Source organism: Crocodylus porosus, unplaced genomic scaffold (assembly GCF_001723895.1).
Source record: "Crocodylus porosus isolate Cpor-Errol unplaced genomic scaffold, CroPor_comp1, whole genome shotgun sequence".
Lineage (NCBI taxonomy): Eukaryota > Metazoa > Chordata > Crocodylia > Crocodylidae > Crocodylus > Crocodylus porosus.
Window position 1 is genome coordinate 267,644,046 of NW_017728886.1, and position 14,219 is coordinate 267,658,264.

The following is a 14,219-nucleotide window of genomic DNA, read 5'->3' on the forward strand; positions in this document are numbered from 1 at the left end:
ACCGAGCAAGGGCGGGATGCCAGACAGAGCCATGAGCAGCTTGTCCTGGGGGTGAGGGAAGGGAGGGGGAGTGTTTCTTTCACTATGCATACCCCCCCGAGGGAGCCATGGGGGACACATGCCCCCGGATCTGTGCACGGGATGAGGGCGGGCTGCCACTGCACTGGTCTCTTCCAGGCAGAGGAGTTGGGCTGGGACTGTGCTCAGGGTGAATGGTGGTGGTGCTCGGAGGGGGGGCCACAGTGAATTCTGGGGTGGCTGTAGCCTACCCCGTAGCCCCCTCCCAGTGCTGCTGCTGCCCGCCCCAAACGCATCCCCAGTCCTATTCTCTCCCCCTTCCCACCTGGAAGAACCCAGCACTGCCCCCAGGACCAGCCCAGAGCAGCCGCCTGCCCTCGCCCCACATGCAGATCAAGAGGTCATATGCCCCCTGTACTTGCCCTGGAGGTGCATGCAGCAGCGGGAGCTGCCCCTGCCCCCGCCCCCCAGACAAGCCGCTCACAGCTCCATCCCACACCCCGCCCCAGCTGGGCTGTGCCTGTCCCTGCCCCACTCCCTCCCTCACCACGGGGACCTTGATCTGCCCTCGTATGCCCCTTACTTCCAACCAACTTACCAGCCAGACGCTGCTCTCTGGATCAGTATTGGCCAACATGGCTCGTTAATAATCGGCCATCGGTATCAACCTAAAAAATCTTTATTGGAGCACCCGTAAATTCTGACATTTGTAAACTGAGTGCCGACATTTGAGCCCCAGCTGTGCTAGAAGAGGAACTTTTTCCTGCCTCCCCACTCTTGCCAATCACTGTGCTAAGGAGGCCAGTTCAATAAATAAGGCAAGAGGGGAATTGTCCCAATTAACGGTTCAGAATCTCAGCTCTTGGAACCTCAGCAGTAAATGGCTTTGCACCAACATGTCAAGTAAAATCCCAGAGGTCCTTTGCAAAGCAATGTAATTTGATAGCAAAAACTATATGTGAAATTCTCAATTACTATCCACCCAGCATCAACAGAGCTCACTCAGTCTACTTTTAAATAAAAAATAAAAAAGTGCCAAAAACCAATGAAACCTGGGCAACAGCCTAATGATTCAGGTTATTAAGGAAGGGCTAATCTTGAACTGAAAACCTGACATGGTTTTGATAATCATCTCGCCAGTAAAAGGAAGGATGGTAAGACAGAGAAACTATCCAGTTTCCCATTCAATTAAAAGCTAGGGTGATAGCTAGCCAGAAAGCTTTAAAACAAAAAAAACAACCTAGAGAGAGGTGCAAATGCCACTTAAGGCCAAAGTATGGCATTTGTATGCTGTACAGATTGTTGAATTTGATAGGTCATGGTCTAATTGAAGCCACTGAGAACAAGATTAAGATTTCAAGAATAAGACTTCATTGGCCACAAAATGGGTTTGCCCATGAAGGCCACAAAAATAATCCTTTTGAAGTTGGAAACTAAGCTGCAATATGCCATCTGATCAGAAGGGGGAGATGGTGCCTAGAGATTTAATTCAATCCTGTTACTGTAGAAGCAGTTTTGGGTGGAGATTATGCATATTGCTAAAGCAGAAGCAGTGCCAGGCTCAGAACAATTTAGACAGTAGAGAAAGCTAGAACCAGGTGGACAGCAACTGCAGAGCTCAGAGCCAACCAGCCAAGACGTACCAAAACGGCAAGGCATGAAAATGAACCGGTAGCAGAAAATAAAGCTCATCCTGTAGGCAAATGACCGCCATCTCTTCAGTGTGTGGGAGAGACGAACCAAGACGCTGAACACGACACTTTAAATAAACAGGCAGAGCAAGAGTCATGATCCACCTGGGAACCGAAACTCTCAGAACAGCATGGTCCAGAATAGAAACCCTGGAAATGTAGCAAGGACCATCAGAGTCATTGGATCAAAAGACTGTGCGGGAACCACGGGGAAAACAGAAGGGAACTAAGGAGACAAGCTAACCTCGAACTCATGGAGCAGAATCTGGAAACAGTAAAAGCAGCATGAAGTTCCTTTGGCAGCAAATGAGACTGACTCAGTGGTAATGTGTGGTATCTGAAAACCACTCCGAGTTCTGCTCAGTCGATATGCTTTGGAACTGGTCACAACTCAAACACAAAATATATTAATAAATAAAAAAGAAAACCACTTCAGCTGTAGGAGCTCATTAGCTATTATATTGGTATAACCACTATTGTATTCGTGTCCATGCTGGGCAAATGGGAAATAAATTGAACAGTTCAGTGCTCTGAAAGGAGCACTGAACTATTCAAGTTTTTCGTTCCCATTAATTTCATTAGCACGTTATAAGTTGCACATCAGTTATTAGTCAGGAAGCATAACTGGTGAAAAAGGCTGTGCCGCCTATTATTTATTGCATGCTGAAAGAGCGGTATCTGATGGCACACACCTCTCCCCCACATCATGGGATGAGACGGGTCAGCAGAGGAAATCCTGTATAAAATATACTCATGTCAAAGACCTTGAAGTTGAGACGTGTAAGGAGAACTAGGTGTTCAGGCAATCTGACTTCAAAAATCTCCTTCCAAAACTTTCATTTCTTTGCGTTCTGGTCTATTCCAAAAATGGCAGCTCAGAGAGCATAGGATGAAACCGCGTCTCCTGCAGTCAGGTACAAACAAGGAGAAAACAAAGAATGATGCCGCTTGTGATACAAAGGACCAGATTAGTCACCATAAGGACAAAGCCACGTTATTTCCCCTAAACTGTTCTTCCTGCTGATATAACCTAGTAAATGAAGATTTTACAGAACCAAGGTGTTACATCTTGACAAGTATGGCCTTGACAGCTAGGCATTTCCTAATGGGCACTGGGTGTCCTATACCCTTTAACTTACCTTTTTTTCCTGGAGGCCTGAATTAAAACTACAGATTTGGAAGAAAACCTCAACGATTAACTTGAGAGAGTAGGTCAGCTAATTAAAAAGCCAGAACAGGCAGGTGGCAGAAGAGAAGTGATGTAAAAAATTCAGCTCCTGAAACTGCTTCACGTAACTGATGTGAATAAGAAAAAGGAGAAACAGGCACGGGTTCAGAGGAGGGCATCTGGGAAGCGTTCAGCCTTTTTTTTCTGTTTGGTTTTTATCCCAAGCCCATCTCGAGAGAATACAGGCACTTCTCTCTGCATCCAAACAAGCCAGGACTTTATCTTCAGGCCATTCACACCAACCCATACATATATAAATAAGGGGTCAGGGATATTAGACCGTGGCAACAAGAGAGACCTGCTCTTGCTTTTTGAGTTGTTAGCATGCACTGACACCATGTGAATTCTCTGTTCTGCATGTGGTTAGTTAAACACCACTTTACCAGTGTTGTAGTTAATGGCTGGTATTATGGAAATCCCCCATCTAGGATCTCACTGTTCTGGGCATTGCACAGACAGGCAACAGGGAGAAATTTCTTGTCCATGGAAGGGAAAAAGGAAGTTTTACTCCCTGGTAGTCGGGGTCTAGTGCTCAGGCCTCCAGACACTTGACGAGCATTTCAGTCCTGTCCATGTGAACAAAGGATGAGTTTTTCCAGATTCTACCCCCCCGCCCCTACACTAAATTGACCATATCATCCTGATTGTGACAGTAAGTGTGCAGGTACAATGACCACTACGAAGGTTAAGCCCAATCTGACATTCCAGTTTGTCCTGAATAGGAAAGCAAAACCTATGCCATGCATAGACAGTACAGGAGATTCATCAAGAGAGTTTGTGTAAAGCAGCCAACACCAGCTGCAAAAATTCAAAATATCTGCAAAGAATCTTAGTTTGCATTTCCTCTATTCTGGGTCCACAGTTCAAGACAACATAATTTACAGAAAGCGGTAAGGAGCCTTCAACATCCACCAACCAGACAGGAAAAATACCAATAAGTAGGCACACCACTTAGTAACCACAAAGAAGAAAAAAGAACTAGGAGTCAAATGAAAGCAAATGCCAAGTAACCCTCTCATAAACTGAATCAGACCGAGATGATAAAAATGCCATAAAGGTTTTTCAGTTAGCCCAGAACTCGGAAGTCTGCTGCTTCCCAGAAGGAAACTAATTCATCAGATAGAGAGAAAAGAGAGGGAGACACATCTGTAGAGACTAGATAGACCTGTACTGCAGTTTGCACTTAAAGGAGGACTAAAATTTCTGTTTTACACTTTAATGATTGGCACAATAAACTCAAACTTGGAAACTTAACTCTCCCAAAAAGCAATCGACTGTCCTATCTATCAAAAAAGTCTTTACTAACTCTTGCAGAGAAGACATGTTCCCTTTTGGAAGTGTGCCCATTTTTCTCTAATGCCTTTCAAGCCCTCTAGCTAATCTGCCGAAGTCCTAGATCACACACACACGGAGCAAATCTCAGACACAGGCCACTTTGGGTCTTGCAAAACTAAACACAGAAGCGTTGTTATTTATTTCACCTTGCCCCCAGTACACACACATCAAAGGGGACGTGCAGAGATGAACTAACTGAATTGCTCCGAATAATAAATTTTAGTATAGTTGGCCTCAGCACCCTGCAGCTGTTAAAAACCCAGCAGACCCTACTTCACATTCATGGCCTACAATCTTAAATCTGATGTGGGAGAGAAGTGGAATGATGCTGGACTGGAAGGACGTCCTATCAGACCGAAACAACTCACTCAGAAGATCTGTCTGTACACATCCACAACCTTCCTCCTCCCTGGTCACTGTGAGCAAAGGGCATGTCTAGCTCTTCAAAACCCTACCCTGGGCAATGTTGTACTTTCCTAAAGGGTTTCACCCGTCTTTAAGTCAAGTCTAAGTCAGCTTAGCCAGCAATGTCTGAACAAATGACTCACTATTCCTTCCTCGTGAAGAACCTGGCTCCTCTCCATGCATATTATTTCTACATATGTAATCAAGTCAAATCAGTCCTGAGGCTGCACTGGCCGCTGGGGCACCTTTGATGCAGCAATAAGTTTCCTCCATTCTTCAGCAACTTTTGCAATCCTAGTACAATCAGTCAGTTTTAATCCCATCCAGTTTTTGATGCTGGTGGTCCATCTTGTCCTAGGTCGTCTTCTTCATCCGTCCACAGCACCCAGCAGGATGGTAAAGGTGCCGGGCCTTCTTGTTACACATCCAAACCACTGCAGTAGTTTGGACATATGCAATACAAGCAGTGAAATTCCTGTAACCAACTACTGTAGAGCTAATACAATACTTCTCATACCTAGATCTAGGGATCTTTCTATACACTGGGGTGGGCAATTATTTTGGGCAGACGGCCGCTTACTGAGTTTTGGCAACCCACCGAGGACCGCAAGACAGGCAGCCCAGGGCAGATAAATATTACTTTTCTAGATTTTTTAGGGGCCCTGGGGGCCAGATAGAATGGGCTGGCAGGCCATATCTGGCTCCTGGGCCGCATTTTGCCCACCCCTGCTATACACCAATAATTACTTTGGAGTCATCAAAACTGCAAACACCCATCCATCCTGTGTACTGGGGATCCAGCGCAAAGCTTTAGATGTGTGCGATATAGTCATATTATACAACAGAAGGTTTACTCATCAAGCTCTGAGAGAGCAGAAAATACAGCAATGAAGCAAGCAGAAAAAGAGAGTCATAAAACATATCCAACCTCTGCACTACAGGGCACCCCAAGAACAGAGACGGGCTTTACAGCACACTCGGGAGGATATCTCCTCCACCACATGATAATGGCCTAAAGATTTGCATTTTTAAACTGAGAAGCCAGAGGTGAGAATATTATCAACAGTTTCTCCAGCACCCGAGCCCCTGCCCCAAACCTGTTATAAAAGCAAGAAAAAATCCAGGCTAAGGAGGGTCCTGGGAGACAGGAGGTTAGGCAATGCTGTTCCTAAGCATTTACGGGGTCTTGCAATTTAAAATCAAGCACTGACCGATCAGCTGTTTCTGATGCCAACTCTTTAAAAGCCGTTGCCTCGCTCATGCAGAATTCAACTTCAGGGTTTTGATGGTCCTGGCCATGCTGCACGTGAGAGGAAATCCCTCTAGCAGCACTCGCGTGTCTCTGGGAAAGCTTGGTCCTTCACTACCTTTATTGCTCACTGTACGCCTCCTGTTTCAAAAGCTCTCTTATCTCCGTTTCAATAATTCACAAAGATGGCAAAGCTGTGAGTGAGTTATAGAGGCCAATCCTGAAAAATATGGGTATCTATCTTCATCTGATCAATTGTGTGCTCCGTTTATACAAACATTAACATTTTGATGAGTTAACTCAAAGGGGAAAAAAACCTCGCCTACAGCAAACTCAGATATTGCAAGACTGTGCCCAGTAAGTGCCAGGCTATTAGCGGCATTATGACCCTGAAAACTAGGAACGCTCCACCTGAATTTTGTATCTGCAGCCTTGAGCCAACATTTCGAAACGTAGGTGCCTAAATTTAGACACCTAAATCTACATTTGAGTGTCTAGAGGAATAGCTTGGTGTTCAGAGGTGCTGAGCATCTGCCACAGGCAGCAAATTCAAAAAGAAATGTGGTTGCTGAGCAACTCTTGAGTACTCAAAAGCACGTGCTCCAGCTCCCAAATATAGATCCAGGTCCCTAAATCTGAACAGCTAGGTTTCACGTTCCAGCTCCGTCGTGCCCCCTTTCTGTAGCCATGGAAATGTTATGTCACTCTTGAGTGAAGAGCACCACAGTCCAACTCTGGCAAAAGCAAACATTTAAAATACTCAGAAGACAGAAATGTTCCCTGGAAGTGTCCACCCCCACTTAAACACTACACTAAAAGTTTTATTCTTCCAAGGGCACTTAATAATTGTACGGTGCTTTGGACATGCGGGGTGGCGAGTAGGAGAAACCGTATCGATTACTTCAGTGTACTGTATTGTGAATGTGATCGTTTTCCTTTTCTGTTCAACTCTTCCTTTCGTTACCTCCTCTTCCCACACTTCCCCATCCTACGTGGATGTTTGCTCTCCTCTTGCATCTTTGTTAGATAGGCTTTGTACCAGGGAGCTCAAAACGTTTCTCCTCCTTTCGTGCCGGTGCAGTGCCCAGAACAAGTGTCCTGAATCGGGGATCTCTGTAACAAGTCATTAATTACAACGCTGCTTAAGGAGCTTTCAACCGACCACATGTGGAAAAGGATTTGCACGGTGTCGGTACATGCTAATAAGTCAAATTCAGAGGGGTGGGTCTTTCTTGTTGCCATGGTTATCAACTTATCATAAGTAGTTTCCATGACCGAGCTAAAAAAAGCTGGCTGAGAGAGGAGGAGGGAAGCAGGTAGGCGTCTAATTCTGATTGACGAATGATTTCATACACGTTAAGATGTGTCAAAAGCCTGTTTAAGATCACAAATCTTTAGCATACAATAAGCGAAGACCTAATTAGTCCAAATGTATATAGAGATTTATTTTTTAATCTGAATGTCTCCCCCCCCCCCAAGACCAGAGCTCAAGAATCTATAGTTTCCCCACGTAAGAATTAATGACACCAGAGACGCCTTAGCTGGAAGCTAAGGAAAAGAAAGGCCCAGTTTTCAGAGGCAGTAAGGTTTTCAAAAGCTGTACAGAAAGCAATACCTTCATTTCTGCTTCCCTGTGCGAACCAAGCTGTGAAAAACTGCTCAACTGGAATAGTTGACCAAACTATTTATTTGCAGTGCCATAGCAAGAGTCGTGACATGGATAAGGACCATGTTATGCAAGGCAAACAGACAAAAGAAAAATGGGCCCTACCCTGAGACCTCACAAAATAAGGAGGAGACAGAGATGTACATACAAGGACAGGCACGAGAATAGGGGAACAATGAGACAATATCGGTCAGCAGGAAAAATAGGGATCTCAGCACATCAGCACCCTACCTGAAGCCACAGTTTTGGCAGGCATTATAATAAAAGGAGAGTTTTACAGATGGGCTTGAGGTAGAATAACTTTGCAAATGACCATAGGTCATGCTGGACAGAGAAAAAACAAAAGGTGTTTGTGGGAGATGGAGGCCAGTGTCCTGTCCTGGCATGCTGCACGAGCAAATGTCTCAATGTTGAAGAGGAAAAAGATAGGGAAGGAGGGGATAGGCCCTGGAAGAAAGGATAAGTAGTTTTAAGTTTGATGTAACAGACAAGGGACAGCCACTGGAGGGACGCACAGAGCCAACATGGTCAAAGCATAGGGATGGGTACAGGGCCTTTCCAAAAGGAGTCTGGCATGGATGTAAGCAAGGCATATACATTGATGACCGTAAACTGCATCCGACTGGAAGACCTGGTGACAACATGGTGGGGCTACTCACGGTGAGGGAGCTCCCATAAAATATCACAATATTGTAACCTCCAGAGTAAGGCGAGTATAGGGCACCTTAAAACCTTAGCCCACAATGTCTTGCAGGTACTCCTTGGCTGGACAGACGTTAAGGGATGTGACCCCAGCAGAAATGTGTCCTAGGCAATCAGCAACATTTCATCTGTTGCTCTCTGGCAGAAGCTACAGCCATTGAGGCGCTGAACACCGGGACTCGATCAGGCCTTTGCATTCTGTCTCAGTGGCCTAAAGGGGACCGGGGGGTAGGTCATGGGCAGCCACCACTCCTCTGTACTCTTGCCTAGGCCTACACATTGAAGGTCTTAGCGTGATGGTTGCAGGACTCTGTACAAGCTGACTAGATCTCTTACACCATGATCTAGAGGATCAAGGGTCGCCTAAACTGATGCAGTGCGGCACACCAGCAAATTACTGTGCAGAAAACTACTGTTAAGAGTTCTAGGTTTATACTCTCAAATGTCTCAGGAAACTCTGCTCCAAGTTTTAAAATGTATCACTTCGGGGGTGTTGTTGGTAGTTGTGTTGGTCTAAGGCAGGGACAGGCAAAGTTCGGCCTGTGGGCTGGACCCGGGCGGCAGTGGACTCTGTTTCCCAGCCGTCCCTACGCATGGCTGGGGCTGCTCTCCATGGAGATCCCAGCTGCAGCTGTGCGGGAAAGCGCAAGGCTGAGGTTGCCATGGAGACCAGCCCCAGCCGTGCTGGCAGCACATGGGGCACAGCAGGGCACGGGGCTGCTCCAGAGCCACTGCAAACTTGTGATGGGGCAGCTTGCTCTGGAGCCAAGGCAGAACTGCAACCTGCAGCCTGCACACTCTGGGCAGGGGCATGCAAGCAGGGGATCATGGCTCTGCCCCGCTCCAAACCAGGCTGTCACTGCTGCAAGGAGCCGGGGCACAGCCACGATCTCCTGCTTGCGCGCCCCTGCCCGGAGCATGCAGGCTGCAGATCGCAGCTCTGCCCTGGCTCCAGAGCAAGCTTTCCCCATCACAAGTTCCCAGCAGCTCCAAAGCAGCCCCCTGCCCTGCTCTCCACATGCACTGCCAGTGCAGCTGGGGCTGGTCTCCATGGCGACTGCAGCCTTGAACTTTCCCACCCAGCTGTAGCTGGGGTCTCCATGGAGGCTGGGGCTGCTGGGAAACAGAGTCTGGCTGCTGGCTAGATCGGCCATTTTTCCCACCACTGGTCTAAGGACATAGGCAAACAAGGTTCTTTGGGTAAGTGGTATCTTTTATTAAACCAACTAAATCACTGGAAAAAAGCTGTTCTTTGTAAGCTTTCAGGTACAAAGGAAGAACGGGGTTTGTACCCAAAAGCTTTCAAAGAACAATTTTTCCAATGATTTAGTCGGTCTAATAAAAGATATCACACTTACCCAAAGAACCTTGTCTGAAAAATGCATCATCGCATTTACAAGGTGCATAGCAAGAATGTACTAAGTAGTCTAAAGCTTGCAGACAGGATTCACTCTGAAACTATTATCCTAGTGTGGGATGCTTTCAGAAACTGGACTCTAAACCAGGGATAGGCAAAATGTGGCCCACAGGCCGCATGCGGCCTGCCAGGCCATTCTATCCAGCCCGCGGGGCCTCTAAACAATTTAGAAAATCAATATTTATCTGCCCCTGGCTGCCTATTATGTGGCCCTCGATGGCTTGCCAAACTCAGTAAGCGGCCCTCCACCCAAAATAATTGCCCGCCCCTGCTCTAAACACAAAAGGACACTGTTGAAAAAGCAGCAAGTTGGCAAAAGCAAACATTTAAAATGCTCAGAAGGCAAAAATGTTCCCAGCAAGTGTCTCTTTCCCCACCTCCACCCTCTTACAAGTTTCAGAAAACTTAAGTTCTTGTCATTCTTTCCCTTGAATTCAAGTATTCAGTGTTTTTAACACAACTACAGTAGCAATGTTCTGCCTCATACTAGAGTCAGCAACTGATGCAGATTTGCAAATAAAGGACTTTTGGCAAAATCTAAGTGGAAGGAAATGCATAAAAAGTAAATAAAACAATGGAAAGTTAGATCTTTGAAATGCTCAGTCATCACAATGTAAAAGTAATAAGACACACGTCAAAGAAACAGCCAGCAAGACCACGGGTAGATCATCAAAGTAAGCCGAACAAGACTCAGGAGTCCTGGTGCCTATTCCTAGAGCAGCCATCTGCTGGTCAGGTGACATTAGCTAAGACTGATTGGGGGGGGGGGGGCGAGGTCGATAACAGTCTTCAAATACCCAAAAGGTGATTTATACAGAGAATGGAGATGTGATATTCTCTGTGGCCCCAGGAGACAGGAGTAATGGACTTAAATTGCAGCAAGGGAAATTTAGGATGGAGATTAGGAAGAATTTTCTCCCTATGAGGGCAGTTAAGTATTAGAATAAAAGGCTATCCAGAGAGGTTGCAGAATCTCCATTCTCGGACGGTTTTTGCAGAGTGGGTTAGACATTTGACTGGGATGGTTTAGACAGAGATAATTTTACCTTAAGCAAAGGGCTCATTAGATGATCTCCTGAGGTCCCTTCCAGCCCTATGTTTCTATGCTTTTTCTGTCATTCTAAGTCAGTTAACCTCTTGGCCTCTCCATTTATTCACTTAAAAAAGGAGAATATTAAATGTGTACTCAACATGCACACATTACAAGGATCAGTTGATGAATGAAGCAGTTAAAAAGTCATTGAAATGTAACTTGACAAAAACTGAACCAAAAGGTTCTTCACATAATTTAAATTAAACAACCAATGACTCTTAAGAGTTAAGTCCAGCACATAACAGGAATGCTAATATCCTAGGTCTAGACTCCCTCCTAGCCCACCATCTGGCACACTGGCATCACTGATGACCAAAAAGCAGACAAATTTGTCTCAGACAGACCTGAATTCAACAAGTGTAGTATACTCCCATGCACAGGTTCTTCAAGTTCAAGACCAGACAGCCATCTGTTTGCACCACAAGCGCTACAACAAAGCCGACGTGCCTAGCTCCAGGAAAGGAGTACTCTGCTGCTCCACAAACAAAACTCAATCAATTCTGTCCAGTCAATGTCGGCTGAATTAGAGTTGTCCCCTGCCACAAAGCAGTTCAATAAACACGACCCTGTTTAATATTAACACTGTACTGTGGAAATCCAGGGTTGTCCTAGTCTATATAGCACTTAGTCATCAGCTGTATACTATTTAATTTTTCAATGTGCCACTCCAAACGAGAGACTGCAGAGCAGCTAAAGCAGAGATTTTTAAGAAGTGGTGGAAGACTTAGCAGGAATAACAGAAAAGGGCGGGTAAGCATGCCAGAATGGACAGACGGTTTAACAAGTGTATCAGTATGAAATGACAAGGCTGTAAGTTAGGACCTCTGCATGTTCCTGCAGCCATACACGTCCAGCAAGGCACTTACAACTTACCCTGTTTCATTCAGAGGTAAAGTTATCCTGATTTAACTCACCTGCATAGCTATAGGTACATACAGATTTAACGGTTACATCTTAACAGCTGACGCCTACTTCTGAATAGTAGCTCCCCCCACACTTTTAAGACAGTGAAACATTATGTTTGCCCATAGCCAGAAGCAGCAACAATAGAGAAGGTGTCACAAATGGGTCAATATTGCACTTGCTCTCGTAGACTAATTTATTGGGTAGTCAAGATCCACCACAGGCAATACCCAAATGCTTTAGGAGGGAACAGCGGGTCAGATGCTCAATGGTGTATACAAGCAAAGGAATAAGGACTCCTTCCTAACCCCTGCAGTGATTAACACATACCCTGAAGCAGGATATTTAATTACCTTTGCCTTAAAGTCACACAACTCTCGTTGGAAAACTGCTGAGTTGTGTGTGGGAGTGGAAGGGAGCAGAATGGGACTTACAAGGTGCATCTACAAGAGGCATTTACTGCAGAGCTGACTAATTAGCTCCGCAGTAAAGTCTCTGTATCTGCACATGCAGTATAGACGGCCTATTAGGCCACAGTAAACTAATTAACTCCACTGTAGGTTAGTGGTTGTAAACACAAGTACTATCCTGCAGTGGATTTCTTTACTCCACAGCAACACATGTGTAGACCGGGGATGAGCAAAGTCTGCCCGGTGGGCCGAATCCGGCCAGCTGGGGATTCCATTTCCCAGCCACCCCTGCACATGGCTTGTGCCGGTCTCCATGGAGACCCCAGCCGCACCGGCACAGGAAAGCACAGGCTCAGGCTGCCATGGAGACCAGCCTCAGCTGCACCAGCATCACGCACAGCAGACCAGTGCAAGGTGCTGCTCTGGAGCGCTGGGGACTTGGGATGGGGGCAGCTTCCTCCGGAGCCAAGGCAGAGCCACGATCTGTAGCCTGCACGCTCCACGCAGGGACACACAAGCAGCAGATCACAGCTCTGCCCCAGCTCCTTGCAGTGATGAAGAGCCTGGTCTGGAGCAGGGGCAGGGCCGTGATCCCCTGCTTGTGCACCCCTACCCAGAGCACACAGGGTGCAGACTGCAGCTCTGCCCTGGCTCCAGAGCAAGCTGTCCCCATCCCAAGTTCCCAGTGGCTCTGGAGCAGCCCCCTATGCTGCTCTGCTGCTCCCACTGACAGCTGGGCAGAGGCTGGTCTCCATGGCAAGCCCAGTCTGAGCCTTCCCGTGCAAGTGCTCCACAGAGACCAGCACAAGCCATGTGCAGGGGCAGCTGGAAAATGGAGTAAAGCTGCCAGCCAGATCAGCCGTTTCCCCTACCCCTGGTATAGGTGCTGATGGAGCTGGCTGGAGCATGAGGGTGCTTCAGCGCAGGGGGCTGGCTGCAGGATAGCCCTCGTGCCCCAGCCAGCCCCTCCACACCCAGCTGAGCCAAGTCAGTGAACCCTAGGATGGCTGGCTGACCCCCCGGGTCTCTTGCCAGTGGGGATTGCTCTGATCCAGCTCAAAGGGCTCCAGTCCCAAATGCATGTGTAAAAGCAGCGCCTGAAAGTAATAAACTCCACAATATGGCCAGAGCTTCTTGTTTCACATTAATTTCACATGTAGATGTGCGCCCTGACAAGTGAAATAGGTCATGCAATTTGCTAGCCCAGAACTTCTATCACTTTCCAAATGCTGGTGCCCTAAGGAGCCACGGTTACTGCAATCATGATTCAGGAGCACAAACATGCTGTCTTTTCCTCCCCCAGCTTTTAAACTTCTTTGTTTCCCTCTCTAGTGGTACTTCTCTGAAATCAGTAAGCAGTAAAATAAAGATGCAATTTGTACGTATACAGCACTTTCCATTCAAAAGCTTCAGACTGCTTTGCCCACAATTAAGCTGTTCTACCTCACACAGGTTTAGTGAATAATATCCATCAGCAACATAAGAAATTGAAATGATTTGCAGGTCACATTAGCAAGTCAGTGACAGAGCTGAAAATAGAACCCAAGTCTCTAGTCTCCCCATGCCACGTTCTGTAGCCATTAGAAACTCCTTCCTGGCCAGGGTCCGGTAATCACTTGCAAATGAAATACAACTAGATTTAGTGCTTCTGCAACCCTGGAAGCTCAGAGTTACGGAGAATGCATTACATTTTGTTTTGCCAATGCTAATCTAATATTTTTCAAAGGTGTATACATTTCAATCTGTTGGCTTTGTACGTGGAACTGCTGGATATGCTGAGTTTTAGAATAAACAACCCAGCTACGGCGGAACGTCAACACCAGAAGGTGCCATGACAGTTGGACCAGCTATAGCTGGAACGTCAGAGCCAGAAGTTCCCATGACAGTTGGACCAGCTACGACGGAAACGTCAGAGCCGGAAGGTCCCGTGAGTTTCACAGTTTCTAGGGTTGGAAGGGACCTGAGCAGATCATCTAGTCCGACCCCCTGACATGGCAGGAAAGAGTACTGGGGTCAAACGACCCCAGCAAGGTGTTCATCTAACCTCCTCTTAAAGCCCCCCAGGGTAGGAGCCAGCACCACTTCTCTTGGAAGTTGGTTCC

At 46.7% G+C, this 14,219-nt stretch overlaps 1 long non-coding RNA gene across 2 annotated transcripts in view; it reads right to left on the bottom strand.

Moving 5' to 3' along the window:
- The window catches only part of LOC109322359, a 180,694-nt gene that overhangs the window by 142,853 nt on the left and 23,622 nt on the right, over positions 1 to 14,219 (bottom strand). The window contains exon 1 of one of the 2 annotated variants that reach the window (XR_002104362.1): positions 1,954 to 2,086. The exons of the other annotated variant lie outside the window; for it this stretch is intronic. This is a non-coding gene — a long non-coding RNA (uncharacterized LOC109322359). Of the gene's footprint in view, positions 1 to 1,953; positions 2,087 to 14,219 lie in introns of those variants that run through there. 2 annotated transcript variants of the gene reach the window in all.